The sequence below is a fragment of the Lissotriton helveticus genome, chromosome 11 (assembly GCF_964261635.1).
Source record: "Lissotriton helveticus chromosome 11, aLisHel1.1, whole genome shotgun sequence".
Classification (NCBI taxonomy): Eukaryota; Metazoa; Chordata; class Amphibia; order Caudata; family Salamandridae; genus Lissotriton; species Lissotriton helveticus.
The window spans coordinates 50781576-50802394 of record NC_136072.1 but is presented as its reverse complement, the minus strand read 5'-3'; positions in this window follow the sequence as shown (position 1 = coordinate 50802394).

The window sequence follows — 20819 nt, the reverse complement described above, 5'->3', positions numbered from 1 at the left end:
GGTCCTTAGTTCCTGGAACATAAGACCACTGTATCTAGAGGGTTAGGTTCCATAACTAAAGTCACGGTGTCTAGGTGTAGTGTGGTGTTGCACCTACCTATACTAGTGAAAAAGAAACTTACAAAGATTGTAGAAAGGGTTGTGCTAGGTCCTTAACAACAAATCTAAAAGTTAAGTAGAACTTACTTGTTTACAAAAATATTTTTCTATGTGCCTGCTAGCGATGGTTTTTCATTTAATCCACAGCTAGATTAGTTGGTAAAACAGCGCAGGCTTAAATCCCAACCACTGCACACCAATGTAGGAGTCTGGCTTAGTACATGGTGCACACTTATTTAAGTGAAGCACCCTTCACTAATCCATGCAATGCTTACGGTGATTTTAGTGGTCCTAGACAACCTTAGAAAGCTCTCCAAGTGGTAGCTGTGGTGAGCAGCCTTCAGACTTAGTCCAGAAGGACTGTTAAGCAGCTTGTTTTTCCGGAACTAGTCATATAGTGTAGGTTAAACGAAAAAGAACCATACAGTTTAGTTATAAAAGTAGAAATATTTTTTATACACACAAACTAACACATTGGTATATCTCCTACCCGGAGATATCAGCACAATACACACAATATATTAAATGGAAACCGGCAAATAAGCCCAAATACACAGTGATCTCCAGGGGGTAACCAAACCATATACTAAAGAAGTGGAATGCGAACTGTGACCGAAGTGGAGACTTGGGCCAGAAGACTCAAAAGAGGTAGGGACCCAAGAAACCACCTAAAGTACCCAGGAACCCCATGGAGGCTGTGTTCAGAGAGGAAATACAGCTGCATACACAATGCAAGTCAATGGGAAAGTCGTGGTTGCAGTTTTTAAGAAGAAGGACCCTTCCCAGTGGACCCTGAAGAAACCCTGTGGAAAATGGAAGGTTGGAGAGGCACCTCACCCATGGATACCCCAGGAACCAGGATACCTACACCAGGAAAATCGGGTGCATAGGTGCGAAGTGACATCGGAAACCACCATAGACCACAATGGAGAACTTCAGTAAAGATCCTGCTGGCGAAGAAGGTGAAAGAGTCTGGTTGAATCCAAGGATGGATTCTTGAAGAGGAGTACCTGCAAACAGAGGGGGCAGAGTCTATGACACTGGGGGGTGACCAGGAGGCACGGAAGACCAATGACCACCAATGATAGAGACATTGTTGCTGCACCTGTGAGGACTAGGCAACACTGTGGAAGACCAGGAGCCATCCATAAGCTGTCCCATGTCAAGAACGAGGGAGTCAGTGTCCCGCGGGGACACCAACGAGCCTTGGCAGCAGCAACAGATGTGGAAAATAAAAAAGGTGCAGCGTTGGGACCAGCAAAGTCTGAGGGACTCACCATGTGCAGGAGGGTCAGAGCAGGCCCAGAGCAAGCAGGGGAGCCCACTGGGGCCACAGAAGAACACAAGAGGACCCACAAGCCAAATGCACAGGAGTCACAAGAGGACTTCAAGCAGCTCACTAAAGATGTAGGCCCAAGGTTCAGAGGATGTGGTGAGGACAAAGATCTTGGCAGGAAGAGATGCTGGATGCTGGAGCTTCTTGTAGCCCGAAGATCTCTGGAGAACAGAGTCAACAAACCTTGGCAATGGCAAGTCAATGGTATGCACAGGGATCCTGGTCCAGCAGTTCTGACAAGGGATACTGGCCGCAAACTTGTTGAGAAGATAGTGCATGTCTTGAGGGAGTTGCAGAACCACCACATGTGTTGCTGATACTTTCGGAGTCTGTGGAACAACAGGAGCAGCAGACTGGTCGGCTTCATTGCGGTGCCTGCAGATGCAGGAGACTGACTCCTTCACTCCATAGGAGATTACTTCAAGTGTATTTGATGCCCACAGGCCTGGAGAAGAACCTGGATGAAGCACAGGTACATATGACGCAGAAGATTGGCAGGACAAAGAGACCAGGAGCAGCAGGAGTCTTCCTTGATGCAGTCTTGGTTCCATGCAAAGTCCAACAAAGTCCAGGTGCCCAGATGGTCGAAGATGAAGTTGTAGTTGTTTCAGGTTCGAATCTTGTCCCACAATGAATCTGAAGATCCACCCACAGGTAAGCCTTTAAGTGTTCTAGGGAAAGCATTGGGACAATTTAAGAATCCCTCCCAAAGGAGAATCTGAATAGAGGGGAGGATACTTCCACGCCCTTTGTCCAGTTTCGCACCAGAGAGGGACCCAACGCCTTCCTGAACTGGCTCAAACTGGAGTAAGCAAAGAGAGCACCAAATGTGCCCTTCAAAGCAGTCTGGTGGTGCTGGCAAGCACCCCACCCCAATACACTAAGTGCTGTCTGGGAGGTGGTCACACCTCCCTGTGACAGGAAACCTATTGTCCTACCTTCCCCTGCTCAGCTCAGCAGCAGGAGAGCAGAATCGTGTCGGTGGTCGGCAGCAGCACTAGCATGCTGGTAGACCCTGGAAGGCTCATATCAGGAATCCCGGGGGTGGGCTCCCTAGGGAAGCCCCCAGTACATGGGATCCTACATCCAACACTGGAATCGGTGTTGGGGTATGATTCCAACATGTTTAATACCAAACATGACAGGTTTCGGTGAAGACAATATATAGTTAGACATCTCGTAATTGACTTGATGTCCACTATATGTATTAAATGGCTGACCGCTCTTACATAGCCTAGAGAATCGACTCCGGGGATAGGTGGTGTCCTGCTCATCCAAGGCACCCTCAGAATTATAACCTAGCACCCTACCTTCAGGACTGAAAGGCCTGCCTTAGGAATGACTTATAGGTTTTAAGTGCAGTGACCTCAGATATAAGGAAACATATATATGTTGTAATTGGTGCTAGCACCAACTTACACAGGCTGCAATGGCAGGCCAGTAGTCCAAGTTTGAGTGGTCTCTCATAATACATGCTGCAGCCTATGGCAGACCCCAGGTGTAACTATGCCCTGAGTATCTCAGTATCATATACTAGGGACTTACTTGGGTACACCAGTAGCCAATTAGGAAGGTACCAAAGTACTTACCACAGTCAACTTTAGGGAGGAAGCACAGAATATCACTAGCAGAAAGTGGGGGTAACCATGAAAGCAGATACTACTTTCCTACAATAGCCTTAGTATTGGTCCTCATGAAAGAACTGATTCATTTATTCAAAAAGGCTTGGTTATAATGGGAGACAAATACTACTTCTGAGATGTTAAACTGAATGCATTGTATTTCATACTCGTAGTTTTTATAGTCATTCGTGGTTGATATAAAGAAACTGATTCTTCAAAACTTTATTCTTTAATCACACCTTTATTATTAAGTTCTGGTCAATGAAATGTATTAAAAAGTCTTTATAAGTTAAACATTTTGATCTTTATATTTTATAATATTACGTTGAGAATTAAACTACCTAAAAGACTTTAGCAAATTCTCCAACATGAAACAACTCACCAGTGCTTGAGCATTTCATGCACATTACCAAGGGCGTTCCACCCCAAAATCTGTGCACTTTTGTATAATGCTTCAGTCACTTAACTCCATATACCAGATAAAGAGTGTATGACTATCAGTATTTTGTATTTAATACATTTTCCATCAAGCTAATACTTTGAATTTAAAAGTTACTATCTTCTTGAAATCTACTGAGCAGAAAAACGAGTTAAAAGACTTAACTCAACTTTCATATCACGTTATAATAAAATCGTCAGTAATATTAGAGAAGTAAATGGGGCTGTTAGAGATAGGTGAGCAGGTGAAGGGGCATTAAGCGAGAGTTATAGTATATACAGTCTGCACTAGAAAACATGGAAATTAGCACTGTTTTTTTTATCGAATGTTTAATTAAAGAATAAAGGAAACAAAATATGATTTAATTTGAGCTGGTGATTTCCGGTTCTCGGCACTGGCACTTAATTGTCAGCACCTGTGCTTACGACAGCCTGCCACATGGTGGCGCTGTCTGACAAATTTAGGTATGAGCACAACAACTGTTGTTTAATAATTCAGTATACATTAACAATGATTAATACCTTCCACCCAAGCCGTTCTTATAGCTTTGGGGGCCTGGAATAGTCTGAATTGTCACATTTGTGGGAGTGTGATGGTTAGTAGTTGTGTTGGTACAGTCATTGGCAACTCTGGCAGGGACAATGGATGGTGCAAGCTCCTGACAAGGGCCCTAGCACTTATTTTTTTACATATTAAGCACTGAGCCGGCCCACCACATCAGACCAATACGAGCTTAACAGGCTCCTGTGTTTATCACAGTGTGGTTTGCCCCCCCCCCCAAATGAGGCATGCACCACAGGCCAATTTACAAGATGATGTGGTGGGCACATGTGGAGAGGGGTCAACATCCGCCAATGTCCCTAAAAGGCCGCTGCCACCTCTGTACCAGCCCCTGATGAGGAACTAACCCTCACCTTTCACCATCTAGCAGCACCGCCCCTTTATGACAACAGACTGATGTCCCACCCACATACCTGCGTCACAACAAAGTCCTCACGTGTAACAGGGTATGGTGGAGCCAACACTGAAGGGACACGAAAAGATAAAAGTCATCATGTTCATTTACCATTCACCTATTTACGTTTCAGAACCATAAAACCACCCTAGATAAATTACTCAAAAAACTCATTATTAGCACAGGAGTTTACAATAAATGATTCAACATGAAGTAAATTTATCACCAGCCCAAGATAGCATTATTATTTCAGACACAGGATATATATATTTGCTTCAATAAATTGATTAAGCACAGAAACTGGTCCGTGAAGTCTTTTGCTGGCAAGGCGGAGCCGGCTCTTTGCCTGCATCGAGACACGGTATTACGCGACATATATATATATATATATATATATATATATATATATATATATATATATATATATATATATATATATACACTCACATATATATTAATTTATATATATAGCATCTCTGCACGCTTTTCCTATGCATACCAACAAATTTCATCAGAAGACCGGAGGCTACTATTATGCATTGTTCCTTTAAAGCTAACTCCACACAGCGTTTGGACGTAATACATCATAAAATAAACAGTTCTCGAACAGAATCCTCTACACATATAATAAGCATGCACACAGAATAGTCGGCCTCTTTTAAATGCGCTTCCACCCTGATAAGTCTCTCTTTTTATATACTTTACTAACTTGTTGTTTTCTGGACCTTAATGTGTACCATTTGATGTTTCCAATTTATGGTAACCCTCTTTCTCATATTTCTAATTGCATCTTTCTAATATTTCTAATATGGTTTAATGTTTATTGTCAGCTTGGTTCTGGTTTAATGATTGTCAGCTTGGCTCCCTAGGGCTACCTCCCTCACTCACTCACTTACTGTGAGCTGAGCTCCATGACGGGCCACTGAGTGACTGTACACCCTTTCAGCGCCACTCCAGGAGGGGAACATCCTTTACAACGCGGATGTTACACCGCAGTTCCCTTACGACGCAACTTTTACAACGCAAGTTGTAACAACGAATTGCGCTGGGGGGCGCTCCAGGATAGTAAATAGTTTAATTTACTATCCAACTTCTTCCCTACTATCCATGGGGACTGGAGTTGGAATAGTAAATTAAACTATTCACTATCCAGCCCCCAACAACGCAAGTTGTGGTAATGACTTGCGTTGTAAAACATGCGTCGTAAAGTACTGCGATGTAAAACATCGCATTGTAACGACGTACATCCCTCCAGGAAGATCAGGGCCGTCAGACTGACAACTTAATTGATGAATACATCCTTGACCTAGATCAGGATGACATGAACATAGAGGGCCTCTTCACCGAAGAAGATGGTCCGTCACCCTCTAAGGGGATAATATTCAAACCCCTAGGTCAGGAGATGTTCTCCCCTCATAACATTAGGAACCCAAGAAGTGCTGAATGGTGGACTCAAGACCATGTGGGCAAGTTTATTAAAAAATGTATAAGGTAACCCCTAGAGAAAGAGGCACGTAATATCCTAAGAGCGGAATGCTCAAGACCAGTGGTCCAAGAAAAAGTTTACCGAACACCAAATCTGGACCCAGAACTTATCACTTTTTTTTTTAACTGGGGAGAGATCCCAGAAAAGGCATGGAAAGATCCCTGAAAGTTTGCCAAGACTGCCTCCTTGACATCCTAGGCACTTTAGCAAGAATAATAAACATGGTGGAGGCGACCCATATCAATGGGACCCAACCAGATATTAACCGACTTAGGGGTTGGAGCCAGAGGGCATTGATTCTTTTTGGAAATGCCAATGCAAGATTTAATGCCGAAAGGCATAGTCATTCTCAGTAAAATTAACCCACAATTAGGCGATATGGCCGACAAAGAACCCTCATAAAACCTCACAGGGCTCCTATTTAGGGAAGAAATGATCAAGGCAATTGGAAAGTACATAGCTACGTTCACAGCTTTGGACAAAGCTCAAAGCAATATGGGAAGAGTATTTAACACTAGTGTTTTTTGCTGTGCCGGAAGAAGGGGCCTTTCTACCGGCCGAAGAAACTTCAGACCCAACTTCAGGCAAAGAGTGTTCAAGGAAAGGTTACCACCCAGGTAACCCACAATCCTTCTACCCCCAACGAGGACGAGCCATCTGCAACAGAGGATTCACGACCCGTGAGCAAGTAAATAAGTAAGTAAGTAATATTTATTATGCATGATTAATAAAAACCATTTGCATACACATTCACTTTACAAATTCATTTACGTATCTCGAAACAAACCGAAACATAGTAAAACCGTCTTTTAAAAAAAAATATGGGCTGCTTAATGTTCGTTGTGCAAATTTTGCTGTGCAAAGTGTTCCCTAAAATATCTATCTATCTATCTATCTATCTATCTATCTATCTATCTATCTATCTATCTATCTATCTATCTATCTATCTATCTATCTATCTGACTGTCTATCTATCTGTCTAACTATCTATCTATATATATATTTGTATATATATATATATATATATATATATATATATATATATATATATATATATATATATATATATATATATATCTTGCTTTGATGTATGAGTCCTTATTGATTTTCCGGCTTTATGTGCTTCCAGGTTTGTTGAGAGACGGTTTTCAGTGAGTTTTGTGTAGAGTGATAGCATTCACAAGGGTTGCGGTTGGGTTGAAGCAGAGTTTTACTGCCTGCCTACAGGTCCTAATGCCTTTTTGTTGGAAGATGGGGCGGAGCAGTGTGGGTCTAAAGTCCAGTAGGTTTGGGCAGATGCAGATTATGTGCACAAGATCCTCACTTCCATTTCCGCAGAGGCGGCAGATGTGCTCTCTAGGTTCCTTTTTCCAGAAAGAGGTAAGTGACGGAGTATCGGGAGGATGCCCAGGCGATATAATTTTTTTTCTCCTTTGTCATGTTTTGAACCCTGCACTCAAGTATGGTTGTGGTTTGAGGTCTTTATAGTCATTGAGAACAGGCCCGCTATGTGCCCTTTTCTCCAGAGCTGCTTTATCTTCGATTGTAGATATAGCTTTTGTAGCTTTGGTTCCTACTTTTTTGAAGCTCAGGTTGGTTGCTGGGACATCCCACAGATTGGTTAAGCCTAGTTTCGATAGGAAGTTTAGGAGGTACTCTCTGGCGGGTGAGTTTCCCCAGTGTGACAGCTCAGCCCACAGTGAGCCTTGTTCTGGTCCCCTGATTTTATGCCAGCTTTTTATGAACGCCCTCCTTCTGGCCACAGTCTGTTTCTGTAGACCAAATTCTATCCAGATTTGGGCTGGGGAAACGTAGTTCGGGATTTGTAAGATTGCTCTATAGGCACGGACGATGATTTTGTCCAAATCGATCTCGCATCCCTTCCTCGCATTGGCTTGCTTTTGCAGGTTAACATTGGTTGTAGCTTGGCCCGTATGTGTAGTAGGATCACCTGGTTTAGGAGGTCTGGTGGAATGCCCCAATTTTCTAATTTCTGCCATAGCCTTGCAAGGTCTACGTGATCGAATGCGGAGCTGTAGTCTATGAAGCATAGAAATAGTAGTTGCTTTGCCTCTTCAACTGCATCAATCAGCAGTGAAAAGGTCATGATGTTGGTGGTGTTTCCATTTGTCTGCAGAAGCCAGTTTGGTTTACTGGAATGATGGCTTTTGATGAGGGCCAGGATATAAGTTCTTCTAGGATCACTTCTGCGTAGTATTTAACCTACTTATCAATTAGGGTGACCAGACGATAGTTGTTTGAGTTGCCCTTGTCGCCCTGCGTGTAACTGGGAGAGATCATGGATCCATTCCAGGATTCTGGGATGGTTTCTTTCTCCAGTGCCGCATTGAAGACTGGTGCCAGGGGTTTACTCCAGTGCTCTGGGTCATGTTTGTACAGGATGGGTGGTATTCCGTTGGCGACTGCAGCACGTTCTGACCTCCCTTTGGTTATTTGCCTCCTGATTTGTTGAACTGATATGCTATGCAGTTCCACGTTGCTGGTTTGAGGTGCTTCAATGCCCGCTACGTCTACACCTTCGTTGGATGTGGGTTGGCTCTGTGTGGTGCCTGAGTGAGTGCCCCCTTTCCGTTTAGTGCAGGATACTTCCCCGGTCTTTTCTCCTCCCTGATCCAGGATATTTGAGTGATGGTACTGGAGTTTTGGTTTCTGGTTCAGTGTGGTACCTAGGTGCGTGTCGTCACCTGGCGTGGCACAGGGTTGTTCACCGATCTTTTACCCTCCTAAACATGGCTGTTAAAGTGGTGATGCAGGTGTTTTGCACAGTCTTCCTCTGAAATGTGGGAGCTTATTCTTTGGCAGTCTGACCGCTGTAGGTTGTCGATTGTCCGCCAGAACCATGCAGAGTTCTTGCTTTTTGAATCATGCAACAGCCTTGCCCACGATGATTCATTTTATAGCATTTATTTCTCCGATTTTCTTCTTTTCAGGATTGCCTTTAGTTTTTTTAGTTCTTCTTGCAGGGTTGAGTTTTGAGGATTCCTGCAGAGTTGCCTTAATATTTAGTTTATGGAGTGTTTGAGTCTTCTGACCTGGGAAGTGATTATGTTTGAAGAGTGATTCCTTGCTGTTGGCCCCTTTTTTATTCATAGCTTGGTGGTGTATGTATCCCTGAAGGTCTTCATGAAAATCTACCGTGTGGTTGAGGGATGTGTTGTCGTGTCGAATTCTTGATGAAGGAGGGTTTTTGCATTTTCTGAGAGCTTCTCTAATGACGCAAAGCTACACTTAATCCGCTTGTCGTCGGTGGTATATTCTGTGCCAATTGTTTTTCTGACCTTGTTTAAAACTTCGGGTTTTACTTTGAGTGTTACTTCCTGCGGTAGTTGGTCACTTTGCTTGATGTTTACTGTTGGAACTGGGTAGCCTGGCCTAGGGCAAGACATGCATTTCAGAGGCACAGTGTTAAGGTTGCAGACCACCCAAAAGTAAAACCACGCAATAACACACAAAAGAAAACGCTACACCAAAAATGTGGAAAAATAAGTACTGTTTTATAAAAATAATATACTCTGTTCTCTTATACCTTTAGAATTTTACAGTTCAATACCTTACAATAAATCAAGCGAAGAACATCCTGCTAGAGTTTTGGGAGAGAAAACTACCATTCAATATCAAAAGCAGATGTCATAAAAGTAATAGTATTCTTTTTAGCAAGATCACTGGTATTAAGAATCCACATTAACAGTATCTTTCAATACATTTAAAAGTCATGTGCACAATAGTACTATTTCCAGGATTTCCAACTTGTTTCAAAGTTTTAGTTATTAAACAGCAAGCTTTATATTGCTCAAACCTTCATTTAACCATTAAGTTCCACTTATGCTGCTCCCCAGCCTTTCTTATCTAGAAAGGATAACTACCAGTGCCTTAAGCGCTTCACTGGAGAAGTTAGCGCCGCTTCCCCCTGTAATTCTCCTCCTTACTTGTTGGTTTCTGGCTGGTCTCGTCCTGAATCAGGCTTAGTAAGGGAGGGGGGCAGCAGATATAAAAGGGGGGGGTCAGGGAACCAAGGCAGGCGGGGCCCTCAGACCTCAGAGGGCTCCTCAGCATTCACTTCCCCACCCTCGAGCCAGCTCCTCAACGTGGCTCTAGAGGGGAGGAAAACCAGGGCCTCTTCACACTCTCTCCCTGCTCGGGCCAGCTCCTCAGGGTGGCGCTCGAGCGGGAGGGAGAGGGCGGATTTCCCGGCAGTTTGACAAAGCCGGCGCGCCTCCTCAGTGTTAGCCGGCGGGGACTGCTACTCCCGCAGTCATGCGCGGAAGGCGCTTACGCTGGTGTCTCCTACTCACAGCGCCTGCTCCTAGAAGGGACGCGCTGCTCACGGGCCTGCTTCCTCTTGGTGCCTCTCCTTCCGGGGATCAGTATCTGGCGAGCATGCGCGATAGCGCTTCCACTTCCCTCAGATCTAGGTCACTGTTGACGACTTCTCCACAGCGCGGTAGGCGCCCCCGGGGTCCCGTTCACGAAGGGAAGCCTCGCAAGGCTTCTCGGGCTCAGTGGAGCCTGCGGGGGCGCTGCCACATAGCGCGACAAGTGCCCCAGGGGTCCCGCTATCGGTGGCAAGCAGGATTCAGGTTCCTCAGCTCTCTCACAGACCTGACAGGTGAGGAAGCTTGCTACCGTCACAGGATCAGCTTGGGGATATGCAAATCTGATATCAGTCCAGTGAAAGATCTTCTCTTCTTCACTATGACGAGGAGGGGGGATACAAATGGAAAGGCTCTTTTAGAATAAGTCCACAGAGCTCTTCCTCCGCACTAATCCCCTATCCCTCCTTACTGGACAGATTAGGAACACAGGGGAACTCTCAGGTCAGCTCCCACGGTTACTAAAGTTAACCCCTTCACCTATCTATCCAGGATCAGCAGGATGGGCTAACTTGGCTAGGACAACAGGACTTAGGAGGTGGGAAAGTCTTGATAGGGGGCTACTCTTGTAGAGGGAACCACCCTTCAGAATCCTACCACTACTAGACCTCAACCTTCACTCTAGCTGCTCCTCACTGACAGACCAAATGGCTGTCCAGCATTCCGCCTTTTATAGGCTGCCCTTCAATGGTCCAGCATGGACCAGAAGGTTCTGGAATGCCCTATGTTAAGCTATGGCCAAGTTCTAGGTGCGACAGTTGGGGCAGTTGGTGGCCACCATTTTAGGTGGTGCCAACTTCCCTGTCAGAACAGGCCTCAGGGCCTGAGGTAAAAGATTATGGGGGGAAAAAGAACACCTATCCCCTGACCAACACCTAAAAGAAATAGTAGACAGAAAAAATAGTAAGGGTATGAGGGGCAAAAAGGGGACAAAATAAATAATAATGAGGAGGGACTGCGCAAAAAAATCCAGACAGGTCTAACATTTACCAAATGGGAAGAGGAGATTTTATGAAACAGGGTGACTGTAACAAATGTATAATCAAGATGAGAAGTCAATGTCGTTGAGTGAAATGTAGGGGCCGGGAGATTGTCCTCCATGAAGTGGCCATTCAGGACCCTCAAATTGAGATGTTCTAGTTCTCGTAATAAGTATATTGATGCTCTGGTTTGCCTGTTTAAGTGCGTTGGTCCCCGGGTTGGAATTTCCTGCCCCTCTGATAGATCCCGAAGCAAGTCCTCATCGCTTGAGCTTCCCAAAAGGTGAAGATTGAATTCTCCCGCTAGTATCCTGTACTCCTGTGTGACCTTCTTCTGTAATTCTTTTTGGTTCTTTAATCAGTTGTTTGGATCCTTTAAACCTATGCCTTGGGTGTAAGTAGGTATTTATGATTATGATTGGCCATTCTTCTTCATTGAAGGTCATTGTTGTAGTTACTGCCTGTAATTCACTTGGGGCCAGTATGGTTGCCCTTAGTGGTTTGATGTTTCCTATTGTTGATATTGAGGCATAGATTGTCAGAACGCCCGATCGATGGCCGTATCTGGCCCCCTTTCTTACGGGGATTTGTTGGGATTCTATGGCTTGTTCCTCCCGGGTTTCTTGAAGAAGTATGAGATCAAAAACCTTCAGGTAGTCTAACACCTGTGGGTACTTTGCCTTGCTGGTGATACCGTTGATATTACAGATGCACTTGCGGATCAGTTTTGGACCTTTCAGAATTGGTCTGGTCTGGGAGATTGTCTGTCATTGGGTGTGATCGACCTTAATTATTCATGATAGGTGGCTCAAGTTGGTATCAGCTGTTTCTGGCTTTGGCTCTTTTGGCTCGTGCCTCCCCCATGGGAAGTTGTTTTTGAATTTGATCACTGCAGAGCTGCTTCTGGCTCCTTTGAGTATTGATTTGGTGGTGTGTTGGTCGTGCGGCCGCGTTTTACGCGTGATTCTAATCAACAAGGGGGTTGGGTCACCCGCTTGTTGTCAGGAAATAACCTTATCCCCCATTGTTAAGATGTGTTTGCTTCTTTCATGACCTTGTTGGCTGTCTCATTTGTTTCCCAGGTGATTTCAGTTACCTCTGAGCCCTGCGGGTTGTCGGCCTGGATAAACTCAATTGATAATAGGTCAGATGAGCTTAGGTTATCCAGGTTTTTTATTGTTTGTAGAAGTCGCAGTATGTTGCCTCTATTTAAAATATCTCCTCGCCCTCTTGATTTGTACTCTGGCAAAAATATTATGGTGTCCGTTGATCGTGGGTCATTTGCTGGCACTCCCCATAGTAGGATTGTGGTAGATTGTGTTGGCCATTGAGGCGGTGTGTTGGGGGTGCATATACCTGGAAGATTGATGGCTGACTGACTGCTGGTCTGGTTGTTTCTGGTTTGGAGGGCATCTGTTGGACCCCTTTGGGCCGAGACTCTTGGTGAGCCCGGTATGGTGGTTGCCCGGATGACCGCTGACCCCATTGTTGTTGCAGGGGACGTTTGCTTCTAAGGATCATTTCCTTTCTCAATTGGTTTGGCATTTATGCTTTGCTCTGTTCTGTTTGAGTTTGGGTTGTTGTTGTTGTTGTTGTAGTGGTGAGTATTCTGCAGTCATTGAGTTCCTGCTGTTTGGTTCTTGTTATCTTCTGTCTGTCCTTCAAGGAGCTCTGTTTTGTTCCTTAGCTTCTGTTGGCGCAGTCACCGATGTGCCTTCCTTGGATGGTGCAGTATTCGACATGTGCGGTAGCACCCCCTGAGGGTTCTCTTCTCAAGGATTTGTTGGTGCATCAGGTTGCTGTGGTAGTGCTTGGTGTTGTGTGCTCTCCCTTGGGTCCGGTGCTCCCCATGTGGGGAGCCCACCCTGAAGTAGCCTGTGATCTCGGTCTTCTTGTTTCTGCCTTTTCTTCTTTGTTTTCTGTGGGCGTGTGCGTTGTTGGAATCTATGTTGCCGGTCTTTTCTTGAGTTGGAGTGCGTGAAGTGGGTGACGATGCCGCTTGATTTTTGCCCATGAGGAGGTTCCTTTCATGTGGGGCCCTCTCCGTCCCAGTGTCCTGGCCTGTTACACCTTCCTCTGGTTCCGTGTTTTCGTTTGTGATATTGGAGGTGCAGCTGGATTTAGCATTTAATTTTAAATCTGTTAGTGGGCTCCGCAGCACGATTGGGAGGGTGGCAAATTTCTCTATGATTGTTGCGTATGAGCACTCCAGTTGTACAAATAGGGTGGCTATAGCAGCTGCTTGTCCTCGTTTCATCACGCCATTGAGGACTGCAAGCTTCTTATTCATCCCTGAGTTGAAGTCAACTAAGGTATGAAGAACCGTGAGCTGCATATCCAACTTTTCGGATTGGTATTTAAGGGCGGTAGCTGAAAGCTGTATAGTGTTCAATAGGGTTGCCCAGATAGTTTCTGAAGGATGACCTTCTAAGCTGTTTTCACTGGGTGATGCCACTTTGTGGGGCCGGGAGTAGGCTTTAGTATGTATGAAGCTACCAGTTCTTCCCATTCCTAGGATGCGAGGTACGACATGTCATAGTCTGATCCTTCCGAGCCTTCATTTAGTTGGTTACAGAGCGAGTTAGAGTTAGAGTTTTGCCCCATTTGACAGTGGGCTGTTAAAGCGGCAGCCTGTTTGTTTGTTGACTTTGAGGGAGAGCTGTTTTTAGGTTGTGTTGTGTTCAAGGCATTCTGCCCGGTCTCTGAAAAATGACTCAGAGAATGCATGGGGATTCTGCTTGGATCCTGCTTCTCTCCTGTATTTAAGCAGGCTGGATGATCCAAGGGGTATGTCGGTGTTGCTTCCTGTACCTGTTGAGGTTCTCTTTGGCAGGTGTGTCCTTGGTTGTCAGAGGGCCTCTTGTTGGGCTTTTACCATGCCCGGCTGGTTTGGCAGTGATCCCATCTAAGTCTCCGATCTCGTCTGGACCTTCGTTTGTATTTGGTATTGTCATGTCTTTGTCTGATGAGTCATGGACCCCTATCTCTTTTACCCCGTTGTGGGGTGAGGATGGTCCCCCTGAACTATAGGCAGGACCCCTCGGTGGTTGTAGGGGGGTTTGGAGCCCCTTAATATCCTCATTCTTCAGATAGATTGCTGTACCGGGATCTTTCAGGAACGCAAACTTGGTGGACATCTTGTATTCAGGAAGCGATTGAAGACATTTTTGTTTCACTGAGTGTCTTCTTCTGTCCATGGTCTCGCAGCGCTGGGATGCCTCAGGGTAGCCATGCGCTATACAAGAACGTATTCATTTCCTTTCATTTTTGGTTGGTGTATGCAGAGGCTTGCTTTCAGGGACATTCTGTCTGCTTATGAGCTCTTCTGCCTTTCCGTGCTTTAAATCCTTGCATTCCGAACCAGTTTTTGGTGACTGCATTATAGCTGCTGTGCTGCTGTTGTTGCTGCTGTCATTGGGGTCATTGTTGGAGATTTTGTTGATCGCTATGTTTCTTGTGTTAAGATTGTTGCTGGCAGTTTTTTGGGGCCTTGATGGAGGCCCTCTCTCTCTTCCTGATCTCATACTGTAGATGTTGGTGCTTTGCCAAAGTCTTGTTGAGTTGTTTGGCCGATTTGCTTGTTGCTGTGTATCCAATGCCTTCTGTGGGCGCCCCTGAATGCACACCTTGGTTGTGAAGGGGCAGCACGTGTTGCTAATTTGTTTCTCTTAAGAGCTCCAGGTATGAGCTCTAGAGATCCTGCTTTAACAGTGTCCCCGCCTCGGTCTCTGCTTACCACCCCAAGCTCCTGCTGTCTGTCGAGCACCCTGCCTGAGGGGCTGGTTATGAGTTACTGGGGAGTTGTGGGGAGTGCTGGAGTTTAGGCTCAGGTGGTTCCTGGCTTCCCTTTCCCTTTCATCGTCAGGCTGGTCTGACTGTTCGCCCGCTTGGCTTTGGGGGGTTTCGGGCTATTGATATTGCTTCTAGTGAATTCTTTTTTTTTTAAAGGTAGTGGTGTTGTTGAGCTGCTTTTTCATACTTTGATCAGGTCTTGAAATATAAGCTTATCCCCTCCAGGACTAGGCAGGGTTCAGGGGATTCTGGCTTCATACAGAGCTCCCTCTGTTTTAGCCCCTGTTCTACCAGTTTGCCACCCCCAACTCTTTGGATGGAAGGTGGGTGGTGAAGAAGGGTGATGTCTGATGCGGGCCAAAGACTGGGCAGAGGCAAGCCTGTGTAAAGTGAATGCAGCTGCCTGGTCGCAGGCGTGGGGTGGTCACAGGGCGGGGTCTCCTTGGGGGGAGCAAGCCATGCCAGCCTACTGCTGGCTGCCTCCACTCCACTCCAATGACCTCTGCAACTCTAAGTCCTACCTGCTACTGCTGTTGCAGCCGCTCTCCCTCCCAGTGGAACCAGAGCACCAAAAGGAACTGCCAGGTCCCGTGGACAAGAATCAAATAACTTTCAGAGGGAGTACAAAGACCCCTCCTATTTGCTCTTCCATGGGAAAGGTGGAGGGGTAGACTCAGTTTTTTTCCCAAGCCTAGAAGTCAATCACACAAGACCCTTGTGTTCTGGAAACCATTCAAGGCTTCAAAATAGGATTTTCAGAGACTCTGACCTAAACTTTATACCTGAGAGAATTAAAATGTACCCTGGAGCAAGAGAAGGTGGTAGGCGAAGATGTGGGCAGGGTTGTGCTGGGGCATGAAGATTTAAATGTTACTTGTTTGGAATAATTCCAATCATTCGCGTTAGTTTGTGCAAAGCGTATTTATTGGCACATCAAGTGAACAGCCAACACGTGTTTCACCCCTAAATGGCCAGCAGGCCTGGGGCTTCTTCAGGGCAATAGTAATACGATTTTTAGTCCCGGCTCTTAGCGTAGTCAGGATGGGTTAAGATTCGATCTATTAGTCACGGCGTAATGCCTGGTCTATCCAGCTCCGGTTCGGGTAACTTGCCGGTCCCCCTGCTGAGGGCGGAAGCACAAACAGATTGGAAGCTCATTAAACTGGTTAGTAAGGGTTTGTGATCTTCTTACCCTTCCAACTCATGCAACTGCGGTAGGCAAAGAGGTGGCTCTAAGTTACAAAAGGGTGCCGTTGTAGAAGTCCAGTGGGAATGCATGATCTTTGTAAGTGAACTTTTTCTGATGGAGAAAAAAGACAAGGATTGGAGACCGGTTATAATCCTCAGAGAACTGAACAGGTTTCCAATATACAGACATTTCAAGATGGAAGGAATCCATCTCCTGAGTGACATGCTTCTAGAGAAGGACTGGCTCGTGAAGTTACCCCAGAAAGATGCCTACTTCACCATTCCCATGGCCATAGAATGTCAACGTTACCTTCAATTTGTACGGAACCAGAGCCTCTTCCAGTTTCAGGCCGTTCCTTTTGACCTATCCTTTACCCCGTGGTGCTTCACTAAGGTAAAGAGAACAATTGCATCCTTTCTGAGGGAGAGGGCGATATGTCTGACTGTCTATCTAGCTGACATCCTCATGATGTCCCAACACCACACTCAGATTCTAAAGGGTCTGAATATAGTGGTGATTCTTTTTGAAAGCTTGGGTTTTATCAAAAGAGAAATCTGTTATTGTCCCCCTCCAGATCCCTAGATTTCCTGGGTTTTACAGAAGATACAGTAAAATCCCCTCTCTTATTACCGGGAAAGAAAATGACCAACATACAAATGGAAATTACATGTGTGCTGAGACAGGATTGTATAACCTTAAGAGAACTAGCCAGACTCCTAGGTCTCATATGCTTCCCCATCCAAGCAATTTTTCCAGGGCCATTACACTATCAAGCTCCTCAGAGGGTGAAGGTAGAAGCACTAAGAGGGGTGTCATGGTTTGGAGACAAAGGGGCACATGCATCGTTGTTTTTTACGGTCACAAAGGGGCAGATTTTTTTGCAACCTCAATTTTTGCATTTGTGATGCATCATCCGAAATGCAAAAATGCTATTTAAGTAATCGCAAAATTTGCGATTACTTAAATTGCGATTGCATTTAGGGAATCGCAAATTGCGATTCCCTCAAGGCAATGCAACAAAAAAAAAAATGTGTTTTCACTTTCAAGAAACGCAAATTAGCATCAACTTAAAGTTGATGGTAATTTGCGAAAACTTTGAGAAATGCAGAAAAGTGCATTTTTCAAAGCTCTATGTTGCACTCAAACATGCCCTTGGGGCATGTGTGTGTGTGTGCAACATGTGTTTTAATTGCACTTTCAGGGGTGCATCAGGGTGTCCTTTAGGCACCCTCCACATTTGAAATTGCATGCGCAATTTGCAGTACCTATTTGGTACTCGCAAATTGCGCATGCAATTTCTATTGATTCCTATGGGCCTCTAGGACCATAGGAATGAATGGGAAGCAATTCCTTATTCGCGATTCACAATTTGCGAGTCGCAAATAAGGAATGTGTAGGAATCGCAAATGTTTTTGCGATTCCTAGATGCATAAGGAATTGCGATTTCTCAACAATAGCAATTTAGGAATCGCCATTCCTAACTTTAATGCACGCGGCCCAAAGTGACCCTGGATCAAGAAGCCAGATTAGAGCAGAGTTTGTGTTTAGAGAACCTAGATGCTTGGAATGGCAGAGCTATCTTTGGGAGCTCTCCATATCACTGATCTATGACAAATTTGACACCCAAGACCCTACACCGCATCACACTACAGCACTAAACCCAAACCTACCCTGCTCAACCGGACCCTGCTCACCACGAACGACACACTCAAGCCAATGAAGAGTATCCACTCCGAAGTCCTGCATGCTCCACATATTTCACAGAGTAGCCACCTCCATTGCCCCAGAACTCCAGGGCACCATCAACTGCTCCATCAAGACTGCCACCTTTGCAGATGCCTGGAAACACACCAAAATCAACTTCCTGCTGCTGAAAAATCCGTCCGCCGACCAGACAGAACTCAAAAACTTCTGACCATCTCCTTGCTGCCCTTCCCAGCAAAGGTCGCCGAGAAGACCATCAACGCCCAACTCTCCATATTTATCGAAGTAAACTACATCCTGGACATCTCCCAATCTGGCTTCTGAAGCAATCACTGCGCCAGACCGCACTCCTCACCATCGCCGACATCCGTGTCCTCGACCAGGGTGAAACCACAGCTCTGGTCCTGCTGGACCTCTCTGCCACCTTCGATACAGTCTCACACCGCACCCTAATCACAAGACTCCACGATGCTGGCATCCACAGAAAGACCCTGGACTGGATCCACTCCTTCCTCTCCGACTGAACTCAACGAGTCAGACTACCCCGTTCTGCTCCGAACCTACACAAATCAACTGCTGAGTGCCCCAGGGCTCCTCCCTGAGCCTCACCCTCTTCAACGTCTACATGGCTCCCCTCGCCGCCATCGTAAGAGACCACGGACTTAACATTGCCTCCTATGCCGACGACACCCAGCAGATCCTATCCCTCGTCAACGAACCCTTGGCCACCAGAATCAACTTCCAGAGCGAGATAAAGGTCTTGACTTACTGGATGAAGGACAGCTGCCTCAACCCAACTTTGACAAGACCGAAGTATTCATCCTGGGACCCACCCCCTCTGCCAGGGATGATTCCTGGTGGCCTGCCACACTGGGAACCTCACCCACACCCACAGACCACGTAGGCAACCTCGGCATCAAACTGGACTCCTCACTTACAATGAACCGCCAGATCAATGTCGTATCCTCCTCATGCTTCCACACACTATGCTTGCTTCGTAATACTTTCAGATTCAACCCTGTACGCAACAACTGCCATCTCTTGATGCTGAGCACCACCCAATGCCCGTTCCCCTGCTGACACTGCTGCCGCACCTTCACGCACCTCCGGACCCCAACAGCTACTGCCAACTCACCGGTCGCAACCGTACCCATACCCCTGAGCTACATCATCATCAGCGTACGCTCCCTGCACAGACATGCCATAGAAATCTGGGACCTCCTCTACATCTTCTCGCCCAACGTGACCTTCCTCACAGAGACCTAGCCCAACGCCAGCTACCCACCGGACATCGCAACCGCCATTCCCAACGTGTACAAGATCCAGAGGAAAGACCTCCCCAACCACCCTGGAGGAGGCCTTGCCATCGTCCACAAAAACTCCCTCTTACTGACAACCTCCATCTCGAACAACTCCTTGCCCACTATGGAACACATCCACTTCCAGATCCAGGTCAACCCCAGAAAGACTCTACGCCATAAGTACTCACAAACATTCTCCCGGGGGCGAAATTTACAGTGTGGTTTGTGGCCGAGGGCCACACCGGTGGGGGCGGGGTCAGAGGGGGAGGTGGCAGGGCTAAAGTAACACAAATAATTGTGGCCATGAGGTTGAACACAGGTCCCTGCAGCAGACGCCTTCGTCCACTGAGCCACCAGACCCAGCATACATACATCTCTCTCTCTCTCTCTCCCCCTCCCTCTCTCTGTCTCCCTCTCTCTCCCTGCCTCTCTCTCCCTCCCTGTGTCTCTCTCGCTCTCACCCTCCCTCTATCTCCCTCCCTCCATCTCCCTCCCTCCGTCTCCCTCCCTCTGTCTTCCTCCCTCTGTCTTCTTCCCTCTGTCTCCCTCCCTCTCTCTCCCTCCACCCTCCCTCTGTCTCCCGCTCTCTCCCTCCCTCTGTCTCCCTCACGCTCTCTCCCTCGCTCTTTCTCCCTCGCTCTCTCTCCCTCCCTCTCTCTCCCTTCCTCTCTCTCCCTCCCTCTGTCTCCATCCCTCTCTCTCTCTCTCTCTCCCTCCGCCCTCCCTCTGTCTCCCTCCCTCTCTCTCCCCAGTCTCTCTCCCCGTCTGTCTCCCCATCTGTCTCCCTCAGTCTGTCTCCCTCCGTCACCCTCCCTCTGTCGCCTTCCCTGTCTCCCTCTCCCTCTGTCTCTGTCTCCCTCCCTCTCTACCTCTCTCTCTGTCTCTCTCTGTCTCCCTTCCTCTCCCTCCGTGTCCCTCCCTCTGTCTCCCTCCCTCTGTCTCCCTCCCTCCCTCTCCCTCCCTCCACCCTCCCTCTGTCTCCCTCTCTCTGTCTTCCTCTGTCTCCCTCCGTTGCCCTCCCTCCGTCGCCCTCCCTGTCTCCCTCTCCCTCTGTCTCCCTCCCTCTCTGCCTCTCTCTCTCTGACTCCCTTCCTCTCCCTCCCTCTGTGTCCCTCCCTATGTCTCCCTACTTCTGTCTCCCTACTTCTGTCTCCCTCCCTCTCCCTCCCTCTGTCTCCCTCCCCGTCTCTCTCCCTACCTTTGTCTCCCTCCCTCCCCTGTCTCCCTCCCTGTCTCTCTCCCTCCCTGTCTGTCTCCCTCTGTTTCTCTCCCTCTCCCTCCGTCTCTCTCCCTCTGTTTCCCTCCCGCTGTCTCCCTCCCTCTGTCTCCCTCCCTGTCTCCCTCTCCCTCTGTCACCCTCCCTCCCTCTCCCTCCCTTACCCTCTGCCATCTCACCTGTGTGTGTATGTGTGTGTGTGTGTGTGCCTGTGTGTGTGTGTCTGTGTGTCTGTGTGTGTGAGTGTCAGTGTCAGTCTTCAGCCCGGGCTGAGACAGCTTCCTCAGCGCACGCACACAGCAGTACCCA